General features: G+C 37.9%; 4 long non-coding RNA genes across 5 annotated transcripts; 2 read left to right on the top strand and 2 right to left on the bottom strand.

Moving 5' to 3' along the window:
- Positions 1 to 2,032: 2,032 nt before the first annotated feature.
- Positions 2,033 to 2,467, bottom strand: LOC121797465. The gene is made up of 2 exons (XR_006049848.1): positions 2,380 to 2,467; positions 2,033 to 2,195 (listed from the first exon to the last, which is right to left on the bottom strand). It is a non-coding gene; the product is annotated as an uncharacterized LOC121797465 (long non-coding RNA).
- LOC121797472 lies at positions 2,452 to 4,595 on the top strand. Of its 2 annotated transcripts, XR_006049849.1 has the most exons (3): positions 2,463 to 2,585; positions 3,824 to 3,888; positions 4,356 to 4,595. It is a non-coding gene; the product is annotated as an uncharacterized LOC121797472 (long non-coding RNA). The 2 variants fall into 2 exon arrangements; XR_006049850.1 differs by lacking the exon at positions 3,824 to 3,888 and having other exon boundaries at positions 2,452 to 2,585.
- Positions 4,596 to 11,502: 6,907 nt separating this feature from the next.
- Positions 11,503 to 11,937, bottom strand: LOC121797846. The gene is made up of 2 exons (XR_006049979.1): positions 11,850 to 11,937; positions 11,503 to 11,665 (listed from the first exon to the last, which is right to left on the bottom strand). It is a non-coding gene; the product is annotated as an uncharacterized LOC121797846 (long non-coding RNA).
- On the top strand, positions 11,933 to 14,070 carry LOC121797849. The gene is made up of 3 exons (XR_006049980.1): positions 11,933 to 12,055; positions 13,295 to 13,359; positions 13,827 to 14,070. It is a non-coding gene; the product is annotated as an uncharacterized LOC121797849 (long non-coding RNA).
- The last annotated feature ends 3,688 nt before the right edge of the window (positions 14,071 to 17,758 follow it).

Below are 17,758 nucleotides of genomic sequence, written 5' to 3'. Positions count from 1 at the left end.
TTGTTATTATTATCTATAATTGTTTTCTTACGCTAATAATTTATAATATTTTAAATAATTAAAATATAATTTGAATTATGAGTAATATAGTAATAAGTAACAATTATTATTTTACTATTTATATATAAATTATTAACTAATCAAGAATATCTTTATTAAATTTTGAATTTATGAGTTATATCTAATTATACTATCAATAAATAATATTAATTAAGTTTATTATCATTCATTTATTATAATTATTATGTTACAAACTAATAAATTATTATTTGTCAATATAATAATTATTGATTATATAATAATTATTATTATCGTTATTTTATTGATAAAAATTAATTATTATTATATGTCAATTAGTGTATTTTGTTATTATTTCAATTACTTAATTAATTTTAATTGATTAATATACATTGAAAATCATAACAATTTTCTGTATGTGTACTGTATATAGGGTGGATATAGTGTGCGTGTAATATGTGTATTTTTCGCATGCTTTTTATGTTGTTGTTTGTACATTGTTTATTTTGAATATAGTGTGTGTAAAGTGTGTGTGCTTTGTTGTATAATGTGTTTAGTTTGTTTGTTTTGTATGTAGTTGTGAAGTGATTATTTTGTGTATATTGCGTACATTTTATGTGTATTTTGTGTTGTGTGTATGTGTGCAATGTTTTGTATTTTGTTTATACCAACGCTTGTATTTTATGTATGTTTATTGTGTGTTATGTATGTATTTTTTTACATCTATATTTTGTGTTGTTTGTGTGTTATATAGTGTGTGCTTTGTGTGTGTTGTGTGTGTGAAGTGTATATTGTGGGTGCAATGCTTGTATTTTGTGCATAATGTCACGCCCGCATTTCCTAAGGATAGAAAATACGGTTGATCGCGACTAGGGGAGGATTAAAGAAGCGGGGGAGAAATGGGAAAACAACACAACTCGACCATAGCTCGAAACAAATGGGAATAGCTCGAATAAAATCAGAGTATCTCAACAATCAACAACTCAAAAATGAATATTATCTCAGCGTTACAAGAACTCAAAAAAAGGACAACTACTTAGCGGAAGCATTTGAGACATGACACATTCTAGACACTTAAATTTCTTCAACGGTCTTGCTCAACACCCGCCGCACCCGTCACGCTCAACCTGCACATTTTTAAAAAGAAATGCAGGGCTGAGTACTTGATGCACTCAGTGGACTCATGCCGAAAATATTTTATAAAGTATTTATCATGCCACCATAGTGTGACATTGGGGTTTTAACTTTAGAAATCGCCCAAGACACTAAAATAATTTCCATTGTAAAAATCGACTAAGGACATGTCTAGTGTGTACTTAAAATATCATACACTATACACAAAATATACATGCACTATATAATAATAATAATAATAATAATAATAATAATAATAATAATAATATAACAAATATTATTAAAATGATAATAAACTAAATTATATTTATTTACTGATATTTTAATTAGATATAATTCGTAAATTCCAAATTTAATAAAGACATTTTTATTAGTTATTAATTTATAAATAAAAAATAAAATAATAATTGTTACTTACTATTTTATCATTCATAATTGAAATAACTATATTATAATTATTTAATATATTGTTAAAAATAATAATTTTTAATTATTATTATATCATTCATAATTCAAATAATTATATTAATATTATTTAATATATTGTTAATTAATTAGTATAATACTAATGAAAACAATCATAAATAATACTCCCAACGTCCCTGAAAATTTGTCACCTATTTCATTTTTCGTCCGTCCCTAAAAATTTGTCACCTTTCATGTAACGCCCCGTTTTTCTAAACCTAAATTGTAAACCATAAATTACGGGTTTTAATGCTATTAATTTTTTTTTTTGCGAGGGCCGTGAATTAATTGTTGTTGATTGGAGATTTGTGAAATAAATGATTATGCGAATTTAATTAATTCCTGTCCGTGAGGAATATTTATTGGACTCAATTCCGTGTTGGATTCGATAAATTAAATAATTAAAATAAAAATCTAGTCCGTGATAAATAAATTATGGACTGCACAATTTAAAATAAAATACAATGGGCTGCGAATTAATCTAAACCAACTAAAATAAAATATCTTTAATTCAATATTTAATTAAAGATTTTATGTAGATTATCCTGCTCCGTGATGGAATTTTCCTCCTCCGTAAGCTGCAAATAAAATACCAAACAAACCCAGATTTAATCAAAATCACGTTAAAATAAAAAAAGAAAATTTGAATCCTACTCTTTCCCCACGTTGGGAAAAACCGTCCCTCATCTCTCCCACAAATCTCTCCCGTATCTCAACCCCCTCTTCCCTATATAAAATCTCTAATCAGTTATATCCCCTCACCAATCGTCCTCTGCAATCTCTGCAATCTCTGCAACCAATCTTTCTCCTTCAAGGTAAGCTACGTCTATCGTTTGTATCTAAACTTTCTCCTGCTTCAAAAAAATCTAACATCAAATTGTTGCTATTGGCAGTAATCAAAATTATCCAGCTTCAAGAACCTGTTTTTCAGCCGTGTGAACTTCACAATCCAAATTCAATTCAAAGAGGTATATTTCCTACCCAATCTTAAAACGTGAATTTCTGCATTCTGCACCATTTATCACATACTCAGCATCAATCTCCCAAACAAAGAACTAATCATTAGCAATCAAGCATTCAAAACAATCGAATGTTACTAATTGGAACCCCCCCTTGCTGCGAACCGAAAATTAAGAACGAACAGAAACACTTTTTGAATGAGAACTTATCTTTCGGGTGAAATCGGGGTTAATTGGGGCTGCGTGGTATCTGTTCGGGGTTGGTTCGGTGATGGACGACGGCTGAATTGGCGGCAGCAACACACCTTCGCGGCGGAGCAGCGACGCGGCGGCTGGAGACGGCTCGGTGCAGTGACAGCAGCCTTCCCGACGGCGGAGGCGGAAGGTGACGCCAGATCTGATTCCTTCAAGGCGTCGAGCTTCTGAAATCGTTGCTTCCGTCGAGAGAGTCATCCGTCGAGAGAGAGAGATAGAAAAGAGAATGAGAGGTGGCGTGGAGATGGTAGGAGGAAATTGGGCTTTTTGTTGGCTAAAAAAAAAAGAATTGGGCCGTATAGATTAAATTGGGAGACTTGGTAGTTTGGGTTCCAAATAATAAAAATGGGCCTATTAAATTAAATGAGATGTTTTGGGCAATTGGGCTTCATAAATTGACATGGGTAAATTATTAAAGATGGATTCCATTTAATTGTTGGACCTTAAATTGTAATTGAAGATAAAGTGGAGGAAACAATTAAATCTTGGGCTTTTAATTAAATGATTCTGGCCTTTTGATTTTAATTGAATTGGGCTTGATAAATTATTTTAGGTGATCAATTTAAAGTTTGGGCCTTCTTTAGTGGGGGTGTTGATTAATTAAATTAAAAGACATAAGGTGGGAAGGAATTAAGTTTTGGGCCGATAATTAATTGTGACAAATATTTAATTAATCTCCAGTATAATTCGAAGAGGGAGTAAGTTTATCTTATGTCGGAAATAATTAATTCAAAGAGAAATAATAGCGGGGATTTAATTACGAGCTTAAGTAAATATTAGGATTAATATCTACATTTTGAAGAAAATACGAGGAGCCTTCAGAGCGATTGTTGACGTAAGCGGCCGACCGGCGTCGCACGCGACGCCTTGGGCGGCCGCCGAATAAACGAAAAATCGAGAAAAAAAAAGATAAAAGATTTAAACTAGGGTGCATGCATTTTATTTATTTAATTTGAAAGTGTGTTGATTTATGTGTTATTTTAATTCTAAAGGTGATATCTCGCAAGGGAATCGTGATCGCAAAGGAAAGAAAATAGTTTTGGATTAAGCACTCGAGGTGGGCTCTCTTTTAAATAAGGACAACGTCCTAAATATTTTATCAATGGAAATGAAAATGATTTTATCATGCCGTGATTTGTGTTTTACGTGCCTATCTGGTATGGCTATGTGCCATTGTTATATAAATCGAATTCGGGTCCTCGTAGGGCCGCAAACCCTACCTGGACTAGTGTACACCTATGGTAGATCGTGTGCTAGCTACGGGCTGGCCGGTCTAGTAGCTTGGTTTGTGGCCACATTCCAAGTCATGTATTGGCAGATATGGCGAACGTCTATGGGAAAATGACTGATCAGTCGAATTTTACAATGGGAAATGATTTTGAGTGCCTCGGGTATTTCCAAAGCTAAACCCCGATGGTTACTTGTGAATGGCATGATAAATTACTTTTGTTGCAAATGTTTTCGGCATTAGCCACTGGGTATTCTTAAAATACTCAGCCCTGCATGTGTTTTCCCTATGTGCAGGTTGAGCGGCGACGAGGATGTGGTGGTGTTGAGCAAGTGAACCTAATATGTTATTGATGTCTTTGAACCTTGAGTGTCGTTGTGTCGTCACACATGACGTCACTCTTTCTCTTGGTCGTTTCCGCTGTGACGTGTCGTTAAATTATGAATTATTTGGGCCGACAACTTTAATTGTTGGGCTATTGGATGTTCTGAATTTCTTGTTGGATAATATTAAACTCTTGCTTATTCATTTGGATATTAATTGTTGGTCCATCTTGTGTTGAAACCCTAATTCTTTTCGTCTTTCTATTTAATTCTTTTAATCACGATCGCCCGTATTTATTAACCCTAAAGGGCGGTCGTGACAGTTTGGTATCAGAGCCAGGTTTCTTTCCGCTCTGGACCCAAGAGTCTTTTGGAGTCAAAATCTATCCTTGTATTAATTGGCTAAAGTGTTAAACCTCGAAGGCTCAACACCACAACTCGTCACGCTCAACCACGAAAGAAGCGGTAAGAACATTTTGGCGATTTTTTAAAATGAATTACCGAAAATTTTGAAATTCGGTTGAAAAATGGTTCCTTGCAAAAATGGCAATTCTGGGCCTATTGGAATTTTAAAGTAAATGCTATGGCTTTGGAAAATATTGTGGTCATACGAGACGCGACAAACTATGGGACGTGAGACACTATGGAAGTATGTTATTGAATGTGTTGAATGTGATGGATATTGAAGTATGAAAATTAATCGCATGCTTGAGACGGGGACTTGTTATTACATGTGTGAACTGCGAATTTAATTTGAAGAACATATATGTTGAATACTTGAACGGCGAAAATTCTAATGCATATTTTGTTGAAATCATATGATTTTGGAAGTATGAAACGCAAACTATGACGCGTGTGTAGTTGCAATTACGTGATTGTGGTATAAAGATGGACATGAATTGCATGATTTATGAAATGTGATTCCATGGGCGACGGATTGATTGAGTTACTATTTTAAATATTAATATATGCTGGATGAAATGCTATGGAATGTCAAATGGTTTATATGGATCAACATGTTTGACTGCGCAATGTATAAATGACGTTTTATGTGATAGTTCATGATTGATGAAATACTATAGAATCAATATGAAAGTGAAATGTTGAATTTTGAACTTCGTTGCAAACGTAGAACCCATATGAAGCTTGAATTAAGCAACGATCGAATATGTGTTGAAGTATGAGACTATGCACTATGTCTGGAAAACATAGAGTGCCTAAGAAGTATGCTAGGTTGAACGTGCTTGAACATAGTTGTAAATTGATGACCACAATATCACTTTCCTGAGTGATGGGACAAACGAAAACATATACTTCGAACTAGACGGATTATTATAATTGTCTATTGTCTTCCCTGGATGATAAGAACAAAATGAAAGGATGTTCCTAACGAGATCAAGACAAGAAGAAATGTTAGGTGATGTATCCTTACATCGACGAGAAATTGTGCCTGCAATCAAATAAAGTGAATGCAATCGTGCATAACATGTTAATGCGACTACGCGTTACAAATATGACAACACTTATGACATGTTAAGGCCAGGAGGTTATTACCATGCATTTAATGAGAATGGTCGCTATGGCGTGCCAAAAACAATATGAAGATGTGACCTTCAAGGACAGTTAATTGTTGTAACGACACCAAGAATCTTGACTTAGAATCTAGAGTTTTCGAGAACGCTTCTATTATCTTCGGAAAATGACGGAGTGCCACCTTTGTAGCTAGAATGGATGAATTTAATTGACAGTACTTACTTGGATTATCAGAAATTTCTTACTATGAAGCTCCTTGACAATGATATTCTTTTCGTGCATTTAGAACTTTTGATTGACCTGCAATTTGCAAGTGATGCATCACTGTTTCCTTTTAATGAAAGTAGTGACTCATTCTTGTTCCTCTTGAGTCATTTTTGGAGCCATTCCAATCAAAGGCAATTTCAATAGTGCTCCTCATATTGAAACCTGTTCTGATCCAAGTAAAGACTGTTAAATAAATTTCTAAATTCTTTATACAAGACCCTCAAGAAAGACAATGGCTTGATCTCTGCAACCACATATGAGGAATAAGTTTCAAGAGACACATACAAAAAAAAGATACACCAACAACACGAGCAGTCGAATATTTTCGCATCTATGTTATGTTGTAGCAAGCAGCCAAAGAATTGAACTTTATGCCATACCAGACATTAGGTCTTGAGAAACAAAAGCTGAGAGAAGCGTGCACATCAAATGATCACGTTTTGCGGCTCAGAATTTAGGTAAGTGGTTGATTAAGGGTTATACGGATAACAACTGAGAGTCGGAGTATTAAGGACGTCGCATAAGATCATCGTTGAACGATTGTATTGGAATGTAAATACGAGCACCCCTGATAGATTAAGATATACGAACGAAGGTAGCCGACGAGAGGAAATCGTCTAGCAAGTGGCGAAATCGAATCATCTAAAATGGTAAACAATTGAAAGGGGGAACGCGTGCTAGTACCATCAGCATTACCTCCTCCACCTAAGCCAGAATGGCATATTGAATAGTTTTTGCTAAAGCAAAATCCTTCTATATTCGATGGGATAGGAGAGCCAGCAAAGGCCGAGACTTGGATACGCGTATTGGAGAGCATCTTCGAATTCTTGAAGTGCACCGAGGAAGAGCAATTGATTTATGTAACCTACCAACTCACGGATTCGGCCGACTTTAGGTGGGACCAAGCAAGGGACCTGGCCCCTAAGAAAGTGGATACAATGACATGGGAGGACATTAAGGCGGAAATATACAACAAGTATACCCCAAAAAGTTACCGAAAGGTAAAGGAGGCTGAGTTTTACAACTTAACCCAAGGACGCATGTCGGTGACGGAATATGATCGCGCGCTCTGCGATATGACTCGGTATGCACCTGAACAAGTTGACACCGACGAGAAGCTGACCGATAAGTTCCGTGAAGGTCTAAGGCATGAGATAAAGATGGCATTGGCTAGTCATGGGAGGCTTACATACGCGGAAGCGTTGGCCCTTGCGCTAGATGTTGAGGCAGCTATGCCCAAGGAGAGGGTGACGGAGAACACTACACTGGCACTGCCTCCACCACATTATTCTCGGGAGAAGAGAAAGTGGGATAGGAATAGGACCCACTAAGAAAACAAGAGGTACCAGCCCAATCAAAACCGACCACCGCATGGGGGTAGACAAAATTTCTCTAACCAGAGGGGTGACTTCCGACCCAGACCACCACAATGCAATGTGTGCTCCAGGTACCATTTTGGAGAGTGTAGAGTGCAGAAAACTACCAAGTGCTTTAACTGTGGGGGAAATGACCACTTCTCTAGGGAGTGTCTGATCAAGAATGCGGGGATGGGGTCAAGGCAGAACAATCAAGGATTCCGTCAGCAGTCGAGGGCACCACCGGCTGAACTAAGGATGAATCGTGATCAATCTCCGCGACAACAACAACCTCACCGCCCAAGACTTCCCTCCCAGGCTAGAGCGTATGCGCTGAGTTCTAGACAAACCAAGACTGAACAAGGGAGTCACGAGAGCGGAAATTTGGCAGAACTATGTGTGGACACATTAAGTTGCCTGCTAATAAATCTGAACATAAGATGATGGTGACCTCACCAGTGGGAGGGGTAATAGAAATTTCTCGAACATGCTCGAACATAGAAATTGTTATGGGAGGACTTAGGCTAGTCGCGCACGACTTACAAGATATGGCCATGAAGGATGTTGATGTAATCTTGGGAATGGATTGGTTGACTGCAAATTTTGCTACGATTCGATGTAAGGAGAGACGAATATCATTACAAGCCCCGGAAAGGAACCAATCGTGTATCATGGAACCACAGTGAACATAAAAACGTCTATCATCTCCGCACTCCAAGCCACAACGATGTTGAGAAAAGGGCGTCCTGCCTACCTGGTCTACCTACAAGGAGATGAGAAGGAAGAAAGGAAAGTGGAGGATGTCGATGTGGTACGAGAATTTGCAGACGTTTTTCCTGAAGCTTTACCTGGCCCACCGCCAGATCGACAATTGGAGTTCACAATCGACCTAGAGCTAGGGTCAGCACAGGTGTCTAAGGCCCCATATCGAATGGCGGCTAAAGAGTTGGAAGAACTCAAGATACAACTTCAAGAGCTTATAGACTTGGGTTTCATTAGAGCCAGTGTTTCACCGTGGGGCGCACATGTGCTTTTGTGAAGAAGAAGGATGGATCGATGAGAATGTGTATCGATTATAGAGAGTTGAACAAGATGACTCTCAAGAACAAATATCCACTACCGAGAATAGACGACCTATTCGAGCAACTTCGAGGAGCTGGTGTGTTCTCAAAGATGGATTTAAGGTCTGGATACCATCAGTTGAGAGTCCGACGAGAAGACATACCGAAGACTGCTTTTCACACGAGATATGGTCACCATGAGTTTGTGGTGATGCCGTTTGGATTGATGAATGCACCTGCAGCATTCATGGATTTGATGAACCAGGGTATTCCACCCATACTTGGGTAAATTCGTTTTGGTATTCATAGATGATGTACTCGTCTATTCGAGGAATGAGAAGGAACGCGAGGAGCACCTGCGAATCACTTTGGAGACGTTGAGGAGTGAGAAACTGTATGCCAAATTCAGCAAGTGTGAGTTTTGGCTTAAGGAAGTAAACTTCCTTGGTCACATTGTGTCGGCAGAAGGAATTCGAGTGGATCTCGCCAAGGTCGAGGCGGTACAACAATAGAAAGCACCTTCAACACCAAACGAGATTCAGAGTTTCCTAGGCATGGCAGGATACTACCGAAGTTTTATAGACGGATTCTCCAAGATAGTGAGACCCATGCCCCAACAACTCAAGAAAGGGGTAAAAGTCAATTGGACCCCAGAGTGTGAGGCCAGTTTCCAACTGTTGAAGGAAAAGCTAACTAGTGCACTGATTCTAGTTGTGCCAGAATATGGAGTGAACTACGTGGTATACACATACGCTTCGAAGGTGGGACTTGGATGTGTGTTGATACAGAACAACAAAGTGATTGCTTATGCATCACGACAATTGAGGCCACACGAGTTGAACTATCCAACCCACGACTTGGAGTTAGCAGTGGTAGTACACGCCTTAAAGATTTGGAGACATCACCCCTACGGAGTCCGATGTGAGATCTTCACGGATCACAAAAGCCTGAAGTACTTCTTCGAGCAGAAAGATTTGAACATGCGGCAACGAAGATGGCTCGAGTTGGTGAAGGACTACGATTGTGGCATCAATTATCACCCCGGCAAGGCAAATGTAGTAGCAGATGCATTGAGCCGGAAGGACCAGTCCTAACTAGCCACTTTTCTCACCACAGAGGAACGCCTAATTTGTGAGTTCAGAAGATGCGTTTGGAAGTGGTGAGGGCACCTGAAACAGTGGATGCACGAATCGCCACTCTAGCCGTTGAACCTGATCTAAGGTCGAGGATTATTGAAGCACAACGGATGGATGCGAAATTGGAGGAAATTCGTATAGAAGTGCAAACTGGTGAATCTGGGAATTTTAGTGAAGATGGTGACAATGCCCTTACTTTCGAAGGAAGGCTATGCATGCCGGATAACGAGGGACTAAAAAACGAGGTTATGAGTAAAGCGCTTGAGACTCCTTACACCGCTCACCCAGGAAGTACGAAAATGTATCAAGATCTGAGGAAGTCCTTTTGGTGGAATGGTATGAAGAGGGACATAGCGTCATTCGGCGAGAGATGTTTAGTCTGTCTGCAAGTGAGGATTCTACATCAACGACCGTATGGGAAGTTACATCCACTAGAGATTCCCGAGTGGAAATGGGAACACATCTCCATGGATTTCGTGACCGGGTTGCCAAGGACTCTGAGAGGGAACACCGTCATTTGGGTAAGTATAGATCGGCTTACCAAGAGTACGCATTTCATACCGATTCTCATAAGCTATGGGTCCAACAAACTGGCTCAAATCTACATAAGGGAGATAGTTCGATTGCATGGAGTCCCAGTGACTATCACGTCCGAACGTGACCCAAAATTCACCTCAAGATTTTGGATGAGTCTACAAAAAGAGCTTGGAACCAAATTGAATTTCAGTACAGCGTTTCACCCGCAAACCGATGGACAATCCGAAAGAACGATCCAAACTCTTGAGGATATGTTGAGAGCCGTGGTACTCGACCGAGGGGGAAGTTGGGAGGCAGCACTACCACTGATCGAGTTCGCCTACAACAACAGTTTTCAGGCAACGATAAACATGGCGCCGTATGAGGCATTATATGGAAGAAAGTGTAGATCGCCGCTCTACTGGGATGAGGTTGACGAGAGAAGAATACTCGGACCTGATGCAGTTGAAGAGATGGTGGGAATCGTTTGACAAATTCGTGAGAGGATAAAAGAAGCTCAAGACAGACAGAAATCATACGCGGATGTCCGACGAACCGACGTACAATTTCAAGCTGGCGATAAAGTTTTCTTGAAGGTATCTCCGTCAAAAGGGATAACACGATTCGACGTCAAGGGCAAATTGAAACCGCGATTTATCGAACCTTACGAAATTCTCGAAGGAGTGGGCCCCGTTGCATACCGTTTGGCGCTACCACCAAACCTTGGAAATGTTCACAACGTTTTTCATGTGTCGCAGTTACGAAAATACGTGTTCAACCCGAAGCACGTGATCCGTTTTGAGGAAGTCGCGTTGAATCCGGACTTAAGCTATGAAGAGAGACCCCAATCTATTCTGGACCGAAAGATCCAAATTGTGAGAAATAAAAATGTTGCTTGTGTGAAAGTACTATGGGAAAATCATGGGCATGAAGAAGCCACGTGGGAGAATGAGGATAAAATGATGGAATTGTATCCCGAACTCTTTACTTGAGGGTAACAAATTTCGGGACGAAATTTCTGCTAAGGTTGGTAGGATGTAACGCCCCGTTTTTCTAAACCTAAATTGTGAACCATAAATTACGGGTTTTAATGCTATTATTTTTTTTTCGAGGGCCGTGAATTAATTGTTGTTGATTGGAGATTTGTGAAATAAATGATTATGCGAATTTAATTAATTCTTGTCCGTGAGGAATATTTATTGGACTCAATTCCGTGTTGGATTCGATAAATTAAATAATTAAAATAAAAATCTAGTCCGTGATAAATAAATTATGGACTGCACAATTTAAAATAAAATACAATGGGCTGCGAATTAATCTAAACCAACTAAAATAAAATATCTTTAATTCAATATTTAATTAAAGATTTTATGTAGATTATCCTGCTCCGTGATGGAATTTTCCTCCTCCGTAAGCTGCAAATAAAATACCAAACAAACCCAGATTTAATCAAAATCACGTTAAAATAAAAAAAGAAAATTTGAATCCTACTCTTTCCCCACGTTGGGAAAAACCGTCCCCCATCTCTCCCACAAATCTCTCCCGTATCTCAACCCCCTCTTCCCTATATAAAATCTCTAATCAGTTATATCCCCTCACCAATCGTCCTCTGCAATCTCTGCAATCTCTGCAACCAATCTTTCTCCTTCAAGGTAAGCTACGTCTATCGTTTGTATCTAAACTTTCTCCTGCTTCAAAAAAATCTAACATCAAATTGTTGCTATTGGCAGTAATCAAAATTATCCAGCTTCAAGAACCTGTTTTTCAGCCGTGTGAACTTCACAATCCAAATTCAATTCAAAGAGGTATATTTCCTACCCAATCTTAAAACGTGAATTTCTGCATTCTGCACCATTTATCACATACTCAGCATCAATCTCCCAAACAAAGAACTAATCATTAGCAATCAAGCATTCAAAACCAATCGAATGTTACTAATTGGAACCCCCCTTGCTGCGAACCGAAAATTAAGAACGAACAGAAACACTTTTTGAATGAGAACTTATCTTTCGGGTGAAATCGGGGTTAATTGGGGCTGCGTGGTATCTGTTCGAGGTTGGTTCGGTGATGGACGATGGCTGAATTGGCGGCAGCAACACACCTTCGCGGCGGAGCAGCGACGCGGTGGCTGGAGACGGCTCGGTGCAGTGACAGCAGCCTTCCCGACGGCGGAGGCGGAAGGTGACGCCAGATCTGATTCCTTCAAGGCGTCGAGCTTCTGAAATCGTTGCTTCCGTCGAGAGAGTCATCCGTCGAGAGAGAGAGATAGAAAAGAGAATGAGAGGTGGCGTGGAGATGGTAGGAGGAAATTGGGCTTTTTGTTGGCTAAAAAAAAAGAGAATTGGGCCGTATAGATTAAATTGGGAGACTTGGTAGTTTGGGTTCCAAATAATAAAAATGGGCCTATTAAATTAAATGAGATGTCTTGGGCAATTGGGCTTCATAAATTGACATGGGTAAATTATTAAAGATGGATTCCATTTAATTGTTGGACCTTAAATTGTAATTGAAGATAAAGTGGAGGAATTAATTAAATCTTGGGCTTTTAATTAAATGATTCTGGCCTTTTGATTTTAATTGAATTGGGCTTGATAAATTATTTTAGGTGATCAATTTAAAGTTTGGGCCTTCTTTAGTGGGGGTGTTGATTAATTAAATTAAAAGACATAAGGTGGGAAGGAATTAAGTTTTGGGCCGATAATTAATTGTGACAAATATTTAATTAATCTCCAGTATAATTCGAAGAGGGAGTAAGTTTATCTTATGTCGGAAATAATTAATTCAAAGAGAAATAATAGCGGGGATTTAATTACGAGCTTAAGTAAATATTAGGATTAATATCTACATTTTGAAGAAAATACGAGGAGCCTTCAGAGCGATTGTTGACGTAAGCGGTCGACCGGCGTCGCACGCGACGCCTTGGGCGGCCGCCGAATAAACGAAAAATCGAGAAAAAAAAAGATAAAAGATTTAAACTAGGGTGCATGCATTTTATTTATTTAATTTGAAAGTGTGTTGATTTATGTGTTATTTTAATTCTAAAGGTGATATCTCGCAAGGGAATCGTGATCGCAAAGGAAAGAAAATAGTTTTGGATTAAGCACTCGAGGTGGGCTCTCTTTTAAATAAGGACAACGTCCTAAATATTTTATCAATGGAAATGAAAATGATTTTATCATGCCGTGATTTGTGTTTTACGTGCCTATCTGGTATGGCTATGTGCCATTGTTATATAAATCGAATTCGGGTCCTCGTAGGGCCGCAAACCCTACCTGGACTAGTGTACACCTATGGTAGATCGTGTGCTAGCTACGGGCTGGCCGGTCTAGTGGCTTGGTTTGTGGCCACATTCCAAGTCATGTATTGGCAGATATGGCGAACGTCTATGGGAAAATGACTGATCAGTCGAATTTTACAATGGGAAATGATTTTGAGTGCCTCGGGTATTTCCAAAGCTAAACCCCGATGGTTACTTGTGAATGGCATGATAAATTACTTTTGTTGCAAATGTTTTCGGCATTAGCCACTGGGTATTCTTAAAATACTCAGCGCTGCATGTGTTTTCCCTATGTGCAGGTTGAGCGGCGACGAGGATGTGGTGGTGTTGAGCAAGTGAACCTAATATGTTATTGATGTCTTTGAACCTTGAGTGTCGTTGTGTCGTCACACATGACGTCACTCTTTCTCTTGGTCGTTTCCGCTGTGACGTGTCGTTAAATTATGATTTATTTGGGCCGACAACTTTAATTGTTGGGGTATTGGATGTTCTGAATTTCTTGTTGGATAATATTAAACTCTTGCTTATTCATTTGGATATTAATTGTTGGTCCATCTTGTGTTGAAACCCTAATTCTTTTCGTCTTTCTATTTAATTCTTTTAATCACGATCGCCCGTATTTATTAACCCTAAAGGGCGGTCGTGACATTTCACTTTTACCATTTTTGGTAGTGGACCCGACATTCCACTAACTCATTCACACTCACATTTTATTATAAAATTAATATATAAAAGTAGGACCCACATGCTACCAACTTTTTCTACCCAATTTCTATTACATTTCTTAAAACTCGTGTCAAGTCAAATAGTGACGAATTATGAGGGACGGATGGAGTAATAATAATAATTATAATAATACTATTATATAATTACTATTAAAATAATAACAAAAATTATAGTTTAATATTATTATTAATACACCTACGCACATTGCTATACACAAAATCTGTACATTACACCCACTATAAACCAAAATACATGCACTATAGAAATCATACACTATACACAAAATATACATGCACTATATAAAATCAAGATACTATACAAAAAGTATACATGAACAAAAAATACCCACATAGCACACAATATACATGCACTTAACTTGGCCAACAATATAGTGCATGTATAGTGCATATATTACATGCACTATACATGCACATAACACACATATACATGCACTATACATCCACTATACTTGGCCAACAAGCAAACCTTTAGAATTAAAATCGCCCACACACATACATTTTGTGATGTCTGTAATGTATTAGCATCGAAAACAAGATTATTTTGGTCAATAGAGCATAATAATCATTGTTGTCCCGCGGGAAGCATAATTCATTATATATGTGTTAATTGGCCAACAAGCAAACCTTTTGAATCGAAATCGCCAACACACGTGTCCAAATCCTTTGTCCTAGTGGCAAGGAGCTTAGACATTATTGTATGAGGTGCCTGAAGGATTGGCAGCGGAAGCATGCATCAAATTGATCACATAATAATAATGATCTATTTAGCTAATTATTTAGACAAATTCTATTTGCATAATTATCACATGTATCATGTTCATAACTTGAATTTAATTCATGCTTTAACGTAATTGAAACCTTAAACATGCTTTCTACGGAATTAGCCAATTTACCTTGTAGATTCTCCAAAGAATTGAAGATGGCTAGCGCCTTCTCCACGTGTAGATCTTGAGTACTAAACCATAGATCTTCTGACCGGTTCCCGGACTATAGCTGATATCAGTGTGAGCTGATCTCAACAGAGTCTAGGACTTAAATAAAATGACGGAAATTGCTCACGGAGGGAGTTGAAAATCGTCCCTCTTGGAGAAGGAGAGGGGGCGAAAATTTTAATGAAAATAATGTGTATTTTCTGTCTCATTTATTCTCCTATTTATATTAAGTCACATATTGGGCCCAATCAGGGATCTATGAAATGTTTTGGATATGATCTCCCCCAATTAGCTTTTTACTAATTAAATTGAACCCACAATTTAATTTAAGCTCATACTGGAATATTACGAGCAGCCACTACAGAAGTAATATTGCACTGCCCATCCAAATACGAAATTATAAGTAATCCGGGTTTCCATTTGTTTGTCGTTCATTTCCCGCGCTTAAGATAGAAACGTCCATTAATTAATTAATTTCTGTTATGAACTTAATTAATTAACATATTATTAATTCCAAGAGTGGACTTAGCAAGAAATGCTTATTTATTATTCATAGTGTAATCAAACTCCAACTAGCTAAGTTCCGAATAATAAAACCTTGTTTCGAGCTCCTCTTAAGGACGTTACCAAATGAGACTCACCTCGTGCACGATTCAATATAATAGCAATCCTAGCACCGCTAGATATTAATCACCACTACCCAATATAACAGGATTCTTGGGTTGCGAAAAAACCGCACCATTTGGTAAGTCAAAGTAGTGCATAATCAATACCGTATGCTCAATGCCAACGCACATTGATTATGAAATTAAATATCAAGACCTCATCTTTTAGTAGATAGCATAAAGACTTGTCTCGTTGTTAGATCCAATTTAGTGCTCTACCACACCTATGTCATCTTATTTCAGTAAGGCTTAGAAATATGCGGACTAACATTGCAACCTTTCACGATAGGTAGTCTAGGCCTATCTGGGTTGTGAAATTCTTATTTTTCTTTGTTCAGAACTGACCGTGTTACCTTAAAATGGACGACGCCCACAACCGGTCTACTAAAACAAAGACTTAGACTTTGTTGCATTACGTATACATTTAAATATGCAATAAACATTCATTAAATGTAAAACGGAACAACATTATGACAAAAATAATCTATTGCATCTATTGAAAAATAAAAAATAGAGTTTTTACAGTATTCAATCACTCGAAAGGTGATTTCTAGTATACAAACTCTAACAATCTCCTACTTATACTCAAAACAACTTTCGAGTATACAAATTAAATGTGCACTACGTCTAATTCTCCCACTTATACTGAAAGCGAGTTGAGGTCTTGAACGAGTCGAACTCCCATCCGTTCAACATGGCGCTCGAACTGTTTAACCGCCAATGCCTTTGTAAAAGGATCTGCTATGTTGTTCTCTGACGCAATCTTGACCACTTGTAGAGCTAGCCTCCGCTTCGGAACTAGAACTTCCGAGAGTGGTTTCTAAGTGTGCCTTCTAAAATGAGTTGAGTCTCTCTTCTTTCTTCACGTGACCTTCTATTTATATGGTGGCTTACCCTAAAAATTAGGGTTGTTCTTCCTTGCACATTGTCGCTTTTGCCCCCGTTAAATAGTTGGCCGTCTACTAGCAATCCTCTCCTCTCCATCTCGAGCCTTTGGGCATGCATCCTGGTCAGTATTGCACCCTTCTCGCATCCTTTTTCACTTGATACCTCCGATTGCTTTCCTGCTCAATTGCACCCTTTTCTGCACACTTAAGCAACTTTTCTTGCAGAATATGCACGTTAAGCTTATCATACTGACCAATAACCAAGACCTAAAATACAACTTATCACTAGGGCATGTAAATTTGGTCATTTTATGTTTTGTTCTACAATTGCACTTTCTTCTTTATGTGGCTTTCTAATTTCTATTTACTCACTCTATTTTTATTTCTTCTATAAATAGGAAAAAAGAAAGATATTACATCTCTATAATTTATCCATGTTACTTATTAATAACAGTTATGTGGTATTCAACACTACTTTTGACAATAGTATAATATGTATTTCTAATTACCATTAACACCCTATTATTAGTTGACAAGCAACGTTCATTTATCTCTTGCAACTCCTTGCCCCATGTCTGCAACTGCTTTCGGCGACGCAAATTTCTATTTACTCACGCTATTTTTAAAATCCTGCATCAACCACTAGTTGTTCTTTAAGAAATTATAATTTTATTTTTTTCATTTTTTTCAACATGATTCTTCTCTGTAATTTTGAAAAAACATCTATTATTAACCTCACTTTTTGTTTTCATTTTCCATTCTAATCTACTCCCTCGATCTAAGAAATAATGTCATTCAAACATGAAGCATTATTGAACAACTTAGAATAAAGCAAGCATGAACAAAACGAATATTAAATAAATAGAAATCTTATAAACTAAAGTCGTTACTAACACATCCCTAGAATTCTACAGATTTAGCTACTCATAGGTAAATAAACTAAACCCATAGTTTGTAGGTAAAACCTAGAAAACATAAAAACTCATAAGACAAAACCCAAG

This window comes from Salvia splendens, chromosome 1 (assembly GCF_004379255.2).
Source record: "Salvia splendens isolate huo1 chromosome 1, SspV2, whole genome shotgun sequence".
Classification (NCBI taxonomy): Eukaryota; Viridiplantae; Streptophyta; class Magnoliopsida; order Lamiales; family Lamiaceae; genus Salvia; species Salvia splendens.
The sequence above is the reverse complement of the archived record's forward strand: the minus strand, read 5'-3'. Positions and strand labels throughout refer to the sequence as shown.